At 40.5% G+C, this 14,439-nt stretch overlaps 23 non-coding genes across 23 annotated transcripts; all 23 read left to right on the top strand.

Moving 5' to 3' along the window:
- Positions 1–421: 421 nt before the first annotated feature.
- Positions 422–542, top strand: LOC137255024 (U5 spliceosomal RNA). The gene has a single exon (XR_010954377.1). It is a non-coding gene; the product is annotated as a U5 spliceosomal RNA (small nuclear RNA).
- Positions 543–1,052: 510 nt separating this feature from the next.
- LOC137255023 (U5 spliceosomal RNA) lies at positions 1,053–1,173 on the top strand. The gene has a single exon (XR_010954376.1). It is a non-coding gene; the product is annotated as a U5 spliceosomal RNA (small nuclear RNA).
- A 510-nt stretch (positions 1,174–1,683) lies between these two features.
- LOC137255022 (U5 spliceosomal RNA) lies at positions 1,684–1,804 on the top strand. Its single transcript, XR_010954375.1, has one exon. It is a non-coding gene; the product is annotated as a U5 spliceosomal RNA (small nuclear RNA).
- Positions 1,805–2,314: 510 nt separating this feature from the next.
- Positions 2,315–2,435, top strand: LOC137255021 (U5 spliceosomal RNA). Its single transcript, XR_010954374.1, has one exon. It is a non-coding gene; the product is annotated as a U5 spliceosomal RNA (small nuclear RNA).
- Positions 2,436–2,945: 510 nt separating this feature from the next.
- Positions 2,946–3,066, top strand: LOC137255019 (U5 spliceosomal RNA). The gene has a single exon (XR_010954372.1). It is a non-coding gene; the product is annotated as a U5 spliceosomal RNA (small nuclear RNA).
- A 510-nt stretch (positions 3,067–3,576) lies between these two features.
- Positions 3,577–3,697, top strand: LOC137255148 (U5 spliceosomal RNA). Its single transcript, XR_010954494.1, has one exon. It is a non-coding gene; the product is annotated as a U5 spliceosomal RNA (small nuclear RNA).
- A 510-nt stretch (positions 3,698–4,207) lies between these two features.
- Positions 4,208–4,328, top strand: LOC137255018 (U5 spliceosomal RNA). The gene has a single exon (XR_010954371.1). It is a non-coding gene; the product is annotated as a U5 spliceosomal RNA (small nuclear RNA).
- Positions 4,329–4,839: 511 nt separating this feature from the next.
- Positions 4,840–4,960, top strand: LOC137255017 (U5 spliceosomal RNA). The gene has a single exon (XR_010954370.1). It is a non-coding gene; the product is annotated as a U5 spliceosomal RNA (small nuclear RNA).
- Positions 4,961–5,471: 511 nt separating this feature from the next.
- Positions 5,472–5,592, top strand: LOC137255016 (U5 spliceosomal RNA). The gene has a single exon (XR_010954369.1). It is a non-coding gene; the product is annotated as a U5 spliceosomal RNA (small nuclear RNA).
- A 511-nt stretch (positions 5,593–6,103) lies between these two features.
- LOC137255014 (U5 spliceosomal RNA) lies at positions 6,104–6,224 on the top strand. Its single transcript, XR_010954368.1, has one exon. It is a non-coding gene; the product is annotated as a U5 spliceosomal RNA (small nuclear RNA).
- A 511-nt stretch (positions 6,225–6,735) lies between these two features.
- Positions 6,736–6,855, top strand: LOC137255145 (U5 spliceosomal RNA). The gene has a single exon (XR_010954492.1). It is a non-coding gene; the product is annotated as a U5 spliceosomal RNA (small nuclear RNA).
- Positions 6,856–7,366: 511 nt separating this feature from the next.
- LOC137255013 (U5 spliceosomal RNA) lies at positions 7,367–7,487 on the top strand. The gene has a single exon (XR_010954367.1). It is a non-coding gene; the product is annotated as a U5 spliceosomal RNA (small nuclear RNA).
- Positions 7,488–7,998: 511 nt separating this feature from the next.
- Positions 7,999–8,119, top strand: LOC137255012 (U5 spliceosomal RNA). Its single transcript, XR_010954366.1, has one exon. It is a non-coding gene; the product is annotated as a U5 spliceosomal RNA (small nuclear RNA).
- A 510-nt stretch (positions 8,120–8,629) lies between these two features.
- Positions 8,630–8,750, top strand: LOC137255109 (U5 spliceosomal RNA). Its single transcript, XR_010954458.1, has one exon. It is a non-coding gene; the product is annotated as a U5 spliceosomal RNA (small nuclear RNA).
- Positions 8,751–9,260: 510 nt separating this feature from the next.
- Positions 9,261–9,381, top strand: LOC137255108 (U5 spliceosomal RNA). Its single transcript, XR_010954457.1, has one exon. It is a non-coding gene; the product is annotated as a U5 spliceosomal RNA (small nuclear RNA).
- Positions 9,382–9,894: 513 nt separating this feature from the next.
- Positions 9,895–10,015, top strand: LOC137255011 (U5 spliceosomal RNA). Its single transcript, XR_010954365.1, has one exon. It is a non-coding gene; the product is annotated as a U5 spliceosomal RNA (small nuclear RNA).
- Positions 10,016–10,528: 513 nt separating this feature from the next.
- LOC137255010 (U5 spliceosomal RNA) lies at positions 10,529–10,649 on the top strand. Its single transcript, XR_010954364.1, has one exon. It is a non-coding gene; the product is annotated as a U5 spliceosomal RNA (small nuclear RNA).
- Positions 10,650–11,160: 511 nt separating this feature from the next.
- Positions 11,161–11,281, top strand: LOC137255008 (U5 spliceosomal RNA). Its single transcript, XR_010954363.1, has one exon. It is a non-coding gene; the product is annotated as a U5 spliceosomal RNA (small nuclear RNA).
- A 513-nt stretch (positions 11,282–11,794) lies between these two features.
- Positions 11,795–11,915, top strand: LOC137255006 (U5 spliceosomal RNA). The gene has a single exon (XR_010954361.1). It is a non-coding gene; the product is annotated as a U5 spliceosomal RNA (small nuclear RNA).
- A 510-nt stretch (positions 11,916–12,425) lies between these two features.
- On the top strand, positions 12,426–12,546 carry LOC137255005 (U5 spliceosomal RNA). The gene has a single exon (XR_010954360.1). It is a non-coding gene; the product is annotated as a U5 spliceosomal RNA (small nuclear RNA).
- Positions 12,547–13,056: 510 nt separating this feature from the next.
- Positions 13,057–13,177, top strand: LOC137255004 (U5 spliceosomal RNA). Its single transcript, XR_010954359.1, has one exon. It is a non-coding gene; the product is annotated as a U5 spliceosomal RNA (small nuclear RNA).
- A 510-nt stretch (positions 13,178–13,687) lies between these two features.
- On the top strand, positions 13,688–13,808 carry LOC137255003 (U5 spliceosomal RNA). The gene has a single exon (XR_010954358.1). It is a non-coding gene; the product is annotated as a U5 spliceosomal RNA (small nuclear RNA).
- Positions 13,809–14,318: 510 nt separating this feature from the next.
- LOC137255002 (U5 spliceosomal RNA) lies at positions 14,319–14,439 on the top strand. The gene has a single exon (XR_010954357.1). It is a non-coding gene; the product is annotated as a U5 spliceosomal RNA (small nuclear RNA).

The raw sequence follows: 14,439 nt of genomic DNA, 5'->3' as shown, positions 1-14,439 counted from the left end.
TGTTGGTGTGATTTTCAAGATCAAAAGTATAGTGTAAGTGTTTAGCAGTGTTTCCAAGCTGACGCCGTCATCCACGTCAGCGATGTCCTTGAAATGCGTGTGCATGAAAATGGGAGGTTTGAATATTATGTTGAGGTCGACCACAATAACGAACTATACATGACGACGAACCAACGTTCAAAATGGCTGCCTCGGGCACGGGAGTCGCAAAGTCCGTATTTATTTGACAAGCTACAGCGGCATGTAGCCCTTTTCAACTTCAATCTCCTTATCATATCAATTGAAGGGTTGTGTCGATACCCTTTCTATATCAAAGAAACAATAATGCCAAATAGTTGATTTAAATGCTACAAGTCATGTCCTGACACCTACATGTTGTGATGAAATATTTTCAGTAGGGGAAGACAGGAGCCTGTAACGTTAACTCTGGTTTCTCTTCATCCATTCGGATAAATCTTTCGCCTTTTACTAAAGATTTCCGTGGAGAGGAACATCACAATGAGTCTAATGACTAATTTCTTACGCCCTGAATTGACAGGGTTAATATTTCCAATACACAAAATAGAACTTGCACAATGTGTAGAGAAGGGAGGTAATTACTCTCTTCGGTCGTCCATTACCCTGTTGTTGTTGTTTGTGTGATTTTCAAGATCAAAAGTATAGTGTAAGTGTTTAGCAGTGTTTCCAAGCTGACGCCGTCATCCACGTCAGCGATGTCTTTGCAATGCGTGTGCATGAAAATGGGAGGTTTGAATATTATGTTGAGGTCGACCACAATAACGAACTATACATGACGACGAACCAACGTTCAAAATGGCTGCCTCGGGCACGGGAGTCGCAAAGTCCGTATTTATTTGACAAGCTACAGCGGCATGTAGCCCTTTTCAACTTCAATCTCCTTATCATATCAATTGAAGGGTTGTGTCGATACCCTTTCTATATCAAAGAAACAATAATGCCAAATAGTTGATTTAAATGCTACAAGTCATGTCCTGACACCTACATGTTGTGATGAAATATTTTCAGTAGGGGAAGACAGGAGCCTGTAACGTTAACTCTGGTTTCTCTTCATCCATTCGGATAAATCTTTCGCCTTTTACTAAAGATTTCCGTGGAGAGGAACATCACAATGAGTCTAATGACTAATTTCTTACGCCCTGAATTGACAGGGTTAATATTTCCAATACACAAAATAGAACTTGCACAATGTGTAGAGAAGGGAGGTAATTACTCTCTTCGGTCGTCCATTACCCTGTTGTTGTTGTTTGTGTGATTTTCAAGATCAAAAGTATAGTGTAAGTGTTTAGCAGTGTTTCCAAGCTGACGCCGTCATCCACGTCAGCGATGTCCTTGCAATGCGTGTGCATGAAAATGGGAGGTTTGAATATTATGTTGAGGTCGACCACAATAACGAACTATACATGACGACGAACCAACGTTCAAAATGGCTGCCTCGGGCACGGGAGTCGCAAAGTCCGTATTTATTTGACAAGCTACAGCGGCATGTAGCCCTTTTCAACTTCAATCTCCTTATCATATCAATTGAAGGGTTGTGTCGATACCCTTTCTATATCAAAGAAACAATAATGCCAAATAGTTGATTTAAATGCTACAAGTCATGTCCTGACACTTACATGTTGTGATGAAATATTTTCAGTAGGGGAAGATAGGAGCCTGTAACGTTAACTCTGGTTTCTCTTCATCCATTCGGATAAATCTTTCGCCTTTTACTAAAGATTTCCGTGGAGAGGAACATCACAATGAGTCTAATGACTAATTTCTTACGCCCTGAATTGACAGGGTTAATATTTCCAATACACAAAATAGAACTTGCACAATGTGTAGAGAAGGGAGGTAATTACTCTCTTCGGTCGTCCATTACCCTGTTGTTGTTGTTTGTGTGATTTTCAAGATCAAAAGTATAGTGTAAGTGTTTAGCAGTGTTTCCAAGCTGACGCCGTCATCCACGTCAGCGATGTCTTTGCAATGCGTGTGCATGAAAATGGGAGGTTTGAATATTATGTTGAGGTCGACCACAATAACGAACTATACATGACGACGAACCAACGTTCAAAATGGTTCCCTCGGGCACGGGAGTCGCAAAGTCCGTATTTATTTGACAAGCTACAGCGGCATGTAGCCCTTTTCAACTTCAATCTCCTTATCATATCAATTGAAGGGTTGTGTCGATACCCTTTCTATATCAAAGAAACAATAATGCCAAATAGTTGATTTAAATGCTACAAGTCATGTCCTGACACCTACATGTTGTGATGAAACATTTTCAGTAGGGGAAGACAGGAGCCTGTAACGTTAACTCTGGTTTCTCTTCATCCATTCGGATAAATCTTTCGCCTTTTACTAAAGATTTCCGTGGAGAGGAACATCACAATGAGTCTAATGACTAATTTCTTACGCCCTGAATTGACAGGGTTAATATTTCCAATACACAAAATAGAACTTGCACAATGTGTAGAGAAGGGAGGTAATTACTCTCTTCGGTCGTCCATTACCCTGTTGTTGTTGTTTGTGTGATTTTCAAGATCAAAAGTATCGTGTAAGTGTTTAGCAGTGTTTCCAAGCTGACGCCGTCATCCACGTCAGCGATGTCCTTGCAATGTGTGTGCATGAAAATGGGAGGTTTGAATATTATGTTGAGGTCGACCACAATAACGAACTATACATGACGACGAACCAACGTTCAAAATGGCTGCCTCGGGCACGGGAGTCGCAAAGTCCGTATTTATTTGACAAGCTACAGCGGCATGTAGCCCTTTTCAACTTCAATCTCCTTATCATATCAATTGAAGGGTTGTGTCGATACCCTTTCTATATCAAAGAAACAATAATGCCAAATAGTTGATTTAAATGCTACAAGTCATGTCCTGACACTTACATGTTGTGATGAAATATTTTCAGTAGGGGAAGACAGGAGCCTGTAACGTTAACTCTGGTTTCTCTTCATCCATTCGGATAAATCTTTCGCCTTTTACTAAAGATTTCCGTGGAGAGGAACATCACAATGAGTCTAATGACTAATTTCTTACGCCCTGAATTGACAGGGTTAATATTTCCAATACACAAAATAGAACTTGCACAATGTGTAGAGAAGGGAGGTAATTACTCTCTTCGGTCGTCCATTACCCTGTTGTTGTTGTTTGTGTGATTTTCAAGATCAAAAGTATAGTGTAAGTGTTTAGCAGTGTTTCCAAGCTGACGCCGTCATCCACGTCAGCGATGTCTTTGCAATGCGTGTGCATGAAAATGGGAGGTTTGAATATTATGTTGAGGTCGACCACAATAACGAACTATACATGACGACGAACCAACGTTCAAAATGGCTGCCTCGGGCACGGGAGTCGCAAAGTCCGTATTTATTTGACAAGCTACAGCGGCATGTAGCCCTTTTCAACTTCAATCTCCTTATCATATCAATTGAAGGGTTGTGTCGATACCCTTTCTATATCAAAGAAACAATAATGCCAAATAGTTGATTTAAATGCTACAAGTCATGTCCTGACACCTACATGCTGTGATGAAACATTTTCAGTAGGGGAAGACAGGAGCCTGTAACGTTAACTCTGGTTTCTCTTCATCCATTCGGATAAATCTTTCGCCTTTTACTAAAGATTTCCATGGAGAGGAACATCACAATGAGTCTAATGACTAATTTCTTACGCCCTGAATTGACAGGGTTAATATTTCCAATACACAAAATAGAACTTGCACAATGTGTAGAGAAGGGAGGTAATTACTCTCTTCGGTCGTCCATTACCCTGTTGTTGTTGTTTGTGTGATTTTCAAGATCAAAAGTATCGTGTAAGTGTTTAGCAGTGTTTCCAAGCTGACGCCGTCATCCACGTCAGCGATGTCCTTGCAATGTGTGTGCATGAAAATGGGAGGTTTGAATATTATGTTGAGGTCGACCACAATAACGAACTATACATGACGACGAACCAACGTTCAAAATGGCTGCCTCGGGCACGGGAGTCGCAAAGTCCGTATTTATTTGACAAGCTACAGCGGCATGTAGCCCTTTTCAACTTCAATCTCCTTATCATATCAATTGAAGGGTTGTGTCGATACCCTTTCTATATCAAAGAAACAATAATGCCAAATAGTTGATTTAAATGCTACAAGTCATGTCCTGACACTTACATGTTGTGATGAAATATTTTCAGTAGGGGAAGACAGGAGCCTGTAACGTTAACTCTGGTTTCTCTTCATCCATTCGGATAAATCTTTCGCCTTTTACTAAAGATTTCCGTGGAGAGGAACATCACAATGAGTCTAATGACTAATTTCTTACGCCCTGAATTGACAGGGTTAATATTTCCAATACACAAAATAGAACTTGCACAATGTGTAGAGAAGGGAGGTAATTACTCTCTGCGGTCGTCCATTACCCTGTTGTTGCTGTTGGTGTGATTTTCAAGATCAAAAGTATAGTGTAAGTGTTTAGCAGTGTTTCCAAGCTGACGCCGTCATCCACGTCAGCGATGTCCTTGCAATGCGTGTGCATGAAAATGGAAGGTTTGAATATTATGTTGAGGTCGACCACAATAACGAACTATACATGACGACGAACCAACGTTCAAAATGGCTGCCTCGGGCACGGGAGTCGCAAAGTCCGTATTTATTTGACAAGCTACAGCGGCATGTAGCCCTTTTCAACTTCAATCTCCTTATCATATCAATTGAAGGGTTGTGTCGATACCCTTTCTATATCAAAAAAAACAATAATGCCAAATAGTTGATTTAAATGCTACAAGTCATGTCCTGACACCTACATGTTGTGATGAAATATTTTCAGTAGGGGAAGATAGGAGCCTGTAACGTTAACTCTGGTTTCTCTTCATCCATTCGGATAAATCTTTCGCCTTTTACTAAAGATTTCCGTGGAGAGGAACATCACAATGAGTCTAATGACTAATTTCTTACGCCCTGAATTGACAGGGTTAATATTTCCAATACACAAAATAGAACTTGCACAATGTGTAGAGAAGGGAGGTAAGTACCCTCTTCGGTCGTGCATTACCCTGTTGTTGCTGTTGGTGTGATTTTCAAGATCAAAAGTATAGTGTAAGTGTTTAGCAGTGTTTCCAAGCTGACGCCGTCATCCACGTCAGCGATGTCCTTGCAATGCGTGTGCATGAAAATGGAAGGTTTGAATATTATGTTGAGGTCGACCACAATAACGAACTATACATGACGACGAACCAACGTTCAAAATGGCTGCCTCGGGCACGGGAGTCGCAAAGTCCGTATTTATTTGACAAGCTACAGCGGCATGTAGCCCTTTTCAACTTCAATCTCCTTATCATATCAATTGAAGGGTTGTGTCGATACCCTTTCTATATCAAAAAAAACAATAATGCCAAATAGTTGATTTAAATGCTACAAGTCATGTCCTGACACCTACATGTTGTGATGAAATATTTTCAGTAGGGGAAGATAGGAGCCTGTAACGTTAACTCTGGTTTCTCTTCATCCATTCGGATAAATCTTTCGCCTTTTACTAAAGATTTCCGTGGAGAGGAACATCACAATGAGTCTAATGACTAATTTCTTACGCCCTGAATTGACAGGGTTAATATTTCCAATACACAAAATAGATCTTGCACAATGTGTAGAGAAGGGAGGTAATTACTCTCTTCGGTCGTCCATTACCCTGTTGTTGTTGTTTGTGTGATTTTCAAGATCAAAAGTATAGTGTAAGTGTTTAGCAGTGTTTCCAAGCTGACGCCGTCATCCACGTCAGCGATGTCTTTGCAATGCGTGTGCATGAAAATGGGAGGTTTGAATATTATGTTGAGGTCCACCACAATAACGAACTATACATGACGACGAACCAACGTTAAAAATGGCTGCCTCGGGCACGGGAGTCGCAAAGTCCGTATTTATTTGACAAGCTACAGCGGCATGTAGCCCTTTTCAACTTCAATCTCCTTATCATATCAATTGAAGGGTTGTGTCGATACCCTTTCTATATAAAAAAAAACAATAATGCCAAATAGTTGATTTAAATGCTACAAGTCATGTCCTGACACCTACATGTTGTGATGAAATATTTTCAGTAGGGGAAGATAGGAGCCTGTAACGTTAACTCTGGTTTCTCTTCATCCATTCGGATAAATCTTTCGCCTTTTACTAAAGATTTCCGTGGAGAGGAACATCACAATGAGTCTAATGACTAATTTCTTACGCCCTGAATTGACAGGGTTAATATTTCCAATACACAAAATAGATCTTGCACAATGTGTAGAGAAGGGAGGTAATTACTCTCTTCGGTCGTCCATTACCCTGTTGTTGCTGTTGGTGTGATTTTCAAGATCAAAAGTATAGTGTAAGTGTTTAGCAGTGTTTCCAAGCTGACGCCGTCATCCACGTCAGCGATGTCTTTGCAATGCGTGTGCATGAAAATGGGAGGTTTGAATATTATGTTGAGGTCCACCACAATAACGAACTATACATGACGACGAACCAACGTTCAAAATGGCTGCCTCGGGCACGGGAGTCGCAAAGTCCGTATTTATTTGACAAGCTACAGCGGCATGTAGCCCTTTTCAACTTCAATCTCCTTATCATATCAATTGAAGGGTTGTGTCGATACCCTTTCTATATAAAAAAAAACAATAATGCCAAATAGTTGATTTAAATGCTACAAGTCATGTCCTGACACCTACATGTTGTGATGAAATATTTTCAGTAGGGGAAGATAGGAGCCTGTAACGTTAACTTTGGTTTCTCTTCATCCATTCGGATAAATCTTTCGCCTTTTACTAAAGATTTCCGTGGAGAGGAACATCACAATGAGCCTATGACTAATTTCTTACGCCCTGAATTGACAGGGTTAATATTTCCAATACACAAAATAGAACTTGCACAATGTGTAGAGAAGGGAGGTAAGTACCCTCTTCGGTCGTGCATTACCCTGTTGTTGCTGTTGGTGTGATTTTCAAGATCAAAAGTATAGTGTAAGTGTTTAGCAGTGTTTCCAAGCTGACGCCGTCATCCACGTCAGCGATGTCCTTGCAATGCGTGTGCATGAAAATGGAAGGTTTGAATATTATGTTGAGGTCGACCACAATAACGAACTATACATGACGACGAACCAACGTTCAAAATGGCTGCCTCGGGCACGGGAGTCGCAAAGTCCGTATTTATTTGACAAGCTACAGCGGCATGTAGCCCTTTTCAACTTCAATCTCCTTATCATATCAATTGAAGGGTTGTGTCGATACCCTTTCTATATAAAAAAAAACAATAATGCCAAATAGTTGATTTAAATGCTACAAGTCATGTCCTGACACCTACATGTTGTGATGAAATATTTTCAGTAGGGGAAGATAGGAGCCTGTAACGTTAACTCTGGTTTCTCTTCATCCATTCGGATAAATCTTTCGCCTTTTACTAAAGATTTCCGTGGAGAGGAACATCACAATGAGTCTAATGACTAATTTCTTACGCCCTGAATTGACAGGGTTAATATTTCCAATACACAAAATAGATCTTGCACAATGTGTAGAGAAGGGAGGTAATTACTCTCTTCGGTCGTCCATTACCCTGTTGTTGTTGTTTGTGTGATTTTCAAGATCAAAAGTATAGTGTAAGTGTTTAGCAGTGTTTCCAAGCTGACGCCGTCATCCACGTCAGCGATGTCTTTGCAATGCGTGTGCATGAAAATGGGAGGTTTGAATATTATGTTGAGGTCGACCACAATAACGAACTATACATGACGACGAACCAACGTTCAAAATGGCTGCCTCGGGCACGGGAGTCGCAAAGTCCGTATTTATTTGACAAGCTACAGCGGCATGTAGCCCTTTTCAACTTCAATCTCCTTATCATATCAATTGAAGGGTTGTGTCGATACCCTTTCTATATAAAAAAAAACAATAATGCCAAATAGTTGATTTAAATGCTACAAGTCATGTCCTGACACCTACATGTTGTGATGAAATATTTTCAGTAGGGGAAGATAGGAGCCTGTAACGTTAACTCTGGTTTCTCTTCATCCATTCGGATAAATCTTTCGCCTTTTACTAAAGATTTCCGTGGAGAGGAACATCACAATGAGTCTAATGACTAATTTCTTACGCCCTGAATTGACAGGGTTAATATTTCCAATACACAAAATAGATCTTGCACAATGTGTAGAGAAGGGAGGTAATTACTCTCTTCGGTCGTCCATTACCCTGTTGTTGCTGTTGGTGTGATTTTCAAGATCAAAAGTATAGTGTAAGTGTTTAGCAGTGTTTCCAAGCTGACGCCGTCATCCACGTCAGCGATGTCTTTGCAATGCGTGTGCATGAAAATGGGAGGTTTGAATATTATGTTGAGGTCCACCACAATAACGAACTATACATGACGACGAACCAACGTTAAAAATGGCTGCCTCGGGCACGGGAGTCGCAAAGTCCGTATTTATTTGACAAGCTACAGCGGCATGTAGCCCTTTTCAACTTCAATCTCCTTATCATATCAATTGAAGGGTTGTGTCGATACCCTTTCTATATCAAAGAAACAATAATGCCAAATAGTTGATTTAAATGCTACAAGTCATGTCCTGACACCTACATGTTGTGATGAAATATTTTCAGTAGGGGAAGACAGGAGCCTGTAACGTTAACTCTGGTTTCTCTTCATCCACTCGGATAAATCTTTCGCCTTTTACTAAAGATTTCCGTGGAGAGGAACATCACAATGAGTCTAATGACTAATTTCTTACGCCCTGAATTGACAGGGTTAATATTTCCAATACACAAAATAGAACTTGCACAATGTGTAGAGAAGGGAGGTAAGTACTCTCTTCGGTCGTGCATTACCCTGTTGTTGCTGTTGGTGTGATTTTCAAGATCAAAAGTATAGTGTAAGTGTTTAGCAGTGTTTCCAAGCTGACGCCGTCATCCACGTCAGCGATGTCTTTGCAATGCGTGTGCATCAAAATGGGAGGTTTGAATATTATGTTGAGGTCGACCACAATAACGAACTATACATGACGACGAACCAACGTTCAAAATGGCTGCCTCGGGCACGGGAGTCGCAAAGTCCGTATTTATTTGACAAGCTACAGCGGCATGTAGCCCTTTTCAACTTCAATCTCCTTATCATATCAATTGAAGGGTTGTGTCGATACCCTTTCTATATCAAAGAAACAATAATGCCAAATAGTTGATTTAAATGCTACAAGTCATGTCCTGACACCTACATGTTGTGATGAAATATTTTCAGTAGGGGAAGACAGGAGCCTGTAACGTTAACTCTGGTTTCTCTTCATCCACTCGGATAAATCTTTCGCCTTTTACTAAAGATTTCCGTGGAGAGGAACATCACAATGAGTCTAATGACTAATTTCTTACGCCCTGAATTGACAGGGTTAATATTTCCAATACACAAAATAGAACTTGCACAATGTGTAGAGAAGGGAGGTAATTACTCTCTGCGGTCGTCCATTACCCTGTTGTTGTTGTTGTTTGTGTGATTTTCAAGATCAAAAGTATAGTGTAAGTGTTTAGCAGTGTTTCCAAGCTGACGCCGTCATCCACGTCAGCGATGTCTTTGCAATGCGTGTGCATGAAAATGGGAGGTTTGAATATTATGTTGAGGTCGACCACAATAACGAACTATACATGACGACGAACCAACGTTCAAAATGGCTGCCTCGGGCACGGGAGTCGCAAAGTCCGTATTTATTTGACAAGCTACAGCGGCATGTAGCCCTTTTCAACATCAATCTCCTTATCATATCAATTGAAGGGTTGTGTCGATACCCTTTCTATATCAAAGAAACAATAATGCCAAATAGTTGATTTAAATGCTACAAGTCATGTCCTGACACCTACATGTTGTGATGAAATATTTTCAGTAGGGGAAGACAGGAGCCTGTAACGTTAACTCTGGTTTCTCTTCATCCATTCGGATAAATCTTTCGCCTTTTACTAAAGATTTCCGTGGAGAGGAACATCACAATGAGTCTAATGACTAATTTCTTACGCCCTGAATTGACAGGGTTAATATTTCCAATACACAAAATAGAACTTGCACAATGTGTAGAGAAGGGAGGTAAGTACTCTCTGCGGTCGTGCATTACCCTGTTGTTGCTGTTGGTGTGATTTTCAAGATCAAAAGTATAGTGTAAGTGTTTAGCAGTGTTTCCAAGCTGACGCCGTCATCCACGTCAGCGATGTCCTTGCAATGCGTGTGCATGAAAATGGAAGGTTTGAATATTATGTTGAGGTCGACCACAATAACGAACTATACATGACGACGAACCAACGTTCAAAATGGCTGCCTCGGGCACGGGAGTCGCAAAGTCCGTATTTATTTGACAAGCTACAGCGGCATGTAGCCCTTTTCAACTTCAATCTCCTTATCATATCAATTGAAGGGTTGTGTCGATACCCTTTCTATATAAAAAAAAAAACAATAATGCCAAATAGTTGATTTAAATGCTACAAGTCATGTCCTGACACCTACATGTTGTGATGAAATATTTTCAGTAGGGGAAGATAGGAGCCTGTAACGTTAACTCTGGTTTCTCTTCATCCATTCGGATAAATCTTTCGCCTTTTACTAAAGATTTCCGTGGAGAGGAACATCACAATGAGTCTAATGACTAATTTCTTACGCCCTGAATTGACAGGGTTAATATTTCCAATACACAAAATAGAACTTGCACAATGTGTAGAGAAGGGAGGTAATTACTCTCTTCGGTCGTCCATTACCCTGTTGTTGCTGTTGGTGTGATTTTCAAGATCAAAAGTATAGTGTAAGTGTTTAGCAGTGTTTCCAAGCTGACGCCGTCATCCACGTCAGCGATGTCCTTGCAATGCGTGTGCATGAAAATGGAAGGTTTGAATATTATGTTGAGGTCGACCACAATAACGAACTATACATGACGACGAACCAACGTTCAAAATGGCTGCCTCGGGCACGGGAGTCGCAAAGTCCGTATTTATTTGACAAGCTACAGCGGCATGTAGCCCTTTTCAACTTCAATCTCCTTATCATATCAATTGAAGGGTTGTGTCGATACCCTTTCTATATCAAAAAAAACAATAATGCCAAATAGTTGATTTAAATGCTACAAGTCATGTCCTGACACCTACATGTTGTGATGAAATATTTTCAGTAGGGGAAGATAGGAGCCTGTAACGTTAACTCTGGTTTCTCTTCATCCATTCGGATAAATCTTTCGCCTTTTACTAAAGATTTCCGTGGAGAGGAACATCACAATGAGTCTAATGACTAATTTCTTACGCCCTGAATTGACAGGGTTAATATTTCCAATACACAAAATAGAACTTGCACAATGTGTAGAGAAGGGAGGTAAGTACTCTCTTCGGTCGTGCATTACCCTGTTGTTGTTGTTGTTTGTGTGATTTTCAAGATCAAAAGTATAGTGTAAGTGTTTAGCAGTGTTTCCAAGCTGACGCCGTCATCCACGTCAGCGATGTCTTTGCAATGCGTGTGCATGAAAATGGGAGGTTTGAATATTATGTTGAGGTCGACCACAATAACGAACTATACATGACGACGAACCAACGTTCAAAATGGCTGCCTCGGGCACGGGAGTCGCAAAGTCCGTATTTATTTGACAAGCTACAGCGGCATGTAGCCCTTTTCAACTTCAATCTCCTTATCATATCAATTGAAGGGTTGTGTCGATACCCTTTCTATATCAAAGAAACAATAATGCCAAATAGTTGATTTAAATGCTACAAGTCATGTCCTGACACCTACATGTTGTGATGAAATATTTTCAGTAGGGGAAGACAGGAGCCTGTAACGTTAACTCTGGTTTCTCTTCATCCATTCGGATAAATCTTTCGCCTTTTACTAAAGATTTCCGTGGAGAGGAACATCACAATGAGTCTAATGACTAATTTCTTACGCCCTGAATTGACAGGGTTAATATTTCCAATACACAAAATAGAACTTGCACAATGTGTAGAGAAGGGAGGTAATTACTCTCTTCGGTCGTCCATTACCCTGTTGTTGCTGTTGGTGTGATTTTCAAGATCAAAAGTATAGTGTAAGTGTTTAGCAGTGTTTCCAAGCTGACGCCGTCATCCACGTCAGCGATGTCCTTGAAATGCGTGTGCATGAAAATGGGAGGTTTGAATATTATGTTGAGGTCGACCACAATAACGAACTATACATGACGACGAACCAACGTTCAAAATGGCTGCCTCGGGCACGGGAGTCGCAAAGTCCGTATTTATTTGACAAGCTACAGCGGCATGTAGCCCTTTTCAACTTCAATCTCCTTATCATATCAATTGAAGGGTTGTGTCGATACCCTTTCTATATCAAAGAAACAATAATGCCAAATAGTTGATTTAAATGCTACAAGTCATGTCCTGACACTTACATGTTGTGATGAAATATTTTCAGTAGGGGAAGACAGGAGCCTGTAACGTTAACTCTGGTTTCTCTTCATCCATTCGGATAAATCTTTCGCCTTTTACTAAAGATTTCCGTGGAGAGGAACATCACAATGAGTCTAATGACTAATTTCTTACGCCCTGAATTGACAGGGTTAATATTTCCAATACACAAAATAGAACTTGCACAATGTGTAGAGAAGGGAGGTAATTACTCTCTTCGGTCGTCCATTACCCTGTTGTTGCTGTTGGTGTGATTTTCAAGATCAAAAGTATAGTGTAAGTGTTTAGCAGTGTTTCCAAGCTGACGCCGTCATCCACGTCAGCGATGTCCTTGCAATGCGTGTGCATGAAAATGGGAGGTTTGAATATTATGTTGAGGTCGACCACAATAACGAACTATACATGACGACGAACCAACGTTCAAAATGGCTGCCTCGGGCACGGGAGTCGCAAAGTCCGTATTTATTTGACAAGCTACAGCGGCATGTAGCCCTTTTCAACTTCAATCTCCTTATCATATCAATTGAAGGGTTGTGTCGATACCCTTTCTATATCAAAGAAACAATAATGCCAAATAGTTGATTTAAATGCTACAAGTCATGTCCTGACACTTACATGTTGTGATGAAATATTTTCAGTAGGGGAAGACAGGAGCCTGTAACGTTAACTCTGGTTTCTCTTCATCCATTCGGATAAATCTTTCGCCTTTTACTAAAGATTTCCGTGGAGAGGAACATCACAATGAGTCTAATGACTAATTTCTTACGCCCTGAATTGACAGGGTTAATATTTCCAATACACAAAATAGAACTTGCACAATGTGTAGAGAAGGGAGGTAATTACTCTCTTCGGTCGTCCATTACCCTGTTGTTGTTGTTTGTGTGATTTTCAAGATCAAAAGTATAGTGTAAGTGTTTAGCAGTGTTTCCAAGCTGACGCCGTCATCCACGTCAGCGATGTCTTTGCAATGCGTGTGCATGAAAATGGGAGGTTTGAATATTATGTTGAGGTCGACCACAATAACGAACTATACATGACGACGAACCAACGTTCAAAATGGCTGCCTCGGGCACGGGAGTCGCAAAGTCCGTATTTATTTGACAAGCTACAGCGGCATGTAGCCCTTTTCAACTTCAATCTCCTTATCATATCAATTGAAGGGTTGTGTCGATACCCTTTCTATATCAAAGAAACAATAATGCCAAATAGTTGATTTAAATGCTACAAGTCATGTCCTGACACCTACATGTTGTGATGAAATATTTTCAGTAGGGGAAGACAGGAGCCTGTAACGTTAACTCTGGTTTCTCTTCATCCATTCGGATAAATCTTTCGCCTTTTACTAAAGATTTCCGTGGAGAGGAACATCACAATGAGTCTAATGACTAATTTCTTACGCCCTGAATTGACAGGGTTAATATTTCCAATACACAAAATAGAACTTGCACAATGTGTAGAGAAGGGAGGTAATTACTCTCTTCGGTCGTCCATTACCCTGTTGTTGTTGTTTGTGTGATTTTCAAGATCAAAAGTATAGTGTAAGTGTTTAGCAGTGTTTCCAAGCTGACGCCGTCATCCACGTCAGCGATGTCCTTGCAATGCGTGTGCATGAAAATGGGAGGTTTGAATATTATGTTGAGGTCGACCACAATAACGAACTATACATGACGACGAACCAACGTTCAAAATGGCTGCCTCGGGCACGGGAGTCGCAAAGTCCGTATTTATTTGACAAGCTACAGCGGCATGTAGCCCTTTTCAACTTCAATCTCCTTATCATATCAATTGAAGGGTTGTGTCGATACCCTTTCTATATCAAAGAAACAATAATGCCAAATAGTTGATTTAAATGCTACAAGTCATGTCCTGACACTTACATGTTGTGATGAAATATTTTCAGTAGGGGAAGACAGGAGCCTGTAACGTTAACTCTGGTTTCTCTTCATCCATTCGGATAAATCTTTCGCCTTTTACTAAAGATTTCCGTGGAGAGGAACATCACAATGAGTCTAATGACTAATTTCTTACGCCCTGAATTGACAGGGTT

The sequence above is a fragment of the Haliotis asinina genome, chromosome 10 (assembly GCF_037392515.1).
Source record: "Haliotis asinina isolate JCU_RB_2024 chromosome 10, JCU_Hal_asi_v2, whole genome shotgun sequence".
NCBI lineage: Eukaryota > Metazoa > Mollusca > Gastropoda > Lepetellida > Haliotidae > Haliotis > Haliotis asinina.
Note: the sequence above shows the minus strand (reverse complement) of the source record. Positions and strands in the feature narration are given on the sequence as shown.